Below are 1,445 nucleotides of genomic sequence, written 5' to 3' on the forward strand. Positions count from 1 at the left end.
CAGGATTGTTCCCCTGGTCACTCCTGGCAGGGCAGGTGACGCTGTGGGTGAGCAGGAGAGAAATCTTGTGATTCCTGTAATAGCCCAGGCCCTGCTTGGTAAGAAAATTCAGAGGTTTTGCCACAGCAATTTGGGACTCTAAAGACTCTCCTCCATTGGGAAGGTGGTTTGGGGCACCCGGGACTGTCACCCCTGCTGGTGTTCCTGCTGCACCGCGTCCCATTCCAAGGATTTGGCATTTCCAATTGTCCCTGCCTTTGCTAATTTTTCATTCGAAGACCAGCAGTACCTTCTCCCACCCCCCAGCAGGGCCATGTGAAGCCTAAAGCATCATCCCACCTGCAAAACACCCCTATGGCAAGGAGGGAACATGGGGATTTTGGGGGAAAAAACGGACTTTTGAGGCAGAAAACTCCTTGGTGTGTTGGAAAGCTTGGACAGGGTGGTTGGTAGGAGAAATGGGGAAGAAAGTGGCTGTATGGGATCACTTTGCTCCCATTGCTCATTTCCCATGGGATGTGCAGCCCCTGCACCTCACTGAGGAGCTGCTTGAAATTCTTGATGAGAAATATGTTTCCTTTGTAACTTTTACCCCTCTCTTATTTTTCCCCTCATTCCCGTGATCTTGCAGGTCCCTCCACAAAAGGAATGGCTGTGGAAGCTGCCAGGCTCCACTCTACCCTCTGTGTGGATAAACACTCCTGGAGGGTGTTATTTGGCAGTTGATTTCTAATGCCAAGGGATTAAAACATTTGGAAAGTTGAATTTTTCGATAGGCTGATGTAGAGGCTGCAAACGCTCACAGCACCTCTTTTCTCACCCTGGGCCCAAAGGCCACATCCAGATGCCTTCAGGAGTTTTCCAGGGCCAAAGAGATGCATCAAGGATAGGGAAAAGCAGAACAATTGGGTTTGAAACAGATGTGGATGCGAGGAGTGAAACTTGGCAGAGAAGGGAAGGGCAAAAAGAGGTGAATGAACAGGGGCCTTCTTAATAAAAAAAAAACGTATTCAAAATTTTAAAATCCCTTTTGGAGCTGGTGCCGAACCCCTTTTCCCATGACTCCACTTGGGACCTTTTAAATTCACCAATTTCTGCCCCAGTCCTTAACCTGATGCCGTGCTAAACCCCAGCCTTGGTTTCCTGTCCTGCAGCCCGAGGTCGGTTCTGCCCCAGCTCCGGGGGGGTGGTGGTGCCCGTGACACCAGGTATTTCTTAAGTGCATCCTGACTTGTTATTTTCCTGGCAAGCAACAATTTCTGTGCTGTTTGGGTGCTCCTGAGGCAGCACCGAAGGCGTTTGTCCCCTCAGCCCCACAGCAGGGCAAGGCAGTTGCACGTTAATCATTAGTGATGAGCAGCTGCCGTTGCCAGCTCTGCGCCCGGGCACGGCTGCACCCACCAGCACCCCCCAGCCCTTCTGCTGCACTGCCTCCTTTTTTTTTT

The sequence above is a fragment of the Empidonax traillii genome, unplaced genomic scaffold (genome assembly GCF_003031625.1).
Source record: "Empidonax traillii isolate 1590-97213 ecotype Southwest subspecies unplaced genomic scaffold, ASM303162v1 scaffold1756:size66444, whole genome shotgun sequence".
NCBI classification, from domain to species: domain Eukaryota; kingdom Metazoa; phylum Chordata; class Aves; order Passeriformes; family Tyrannidae; genus Empidonax; species Empidonax traillii.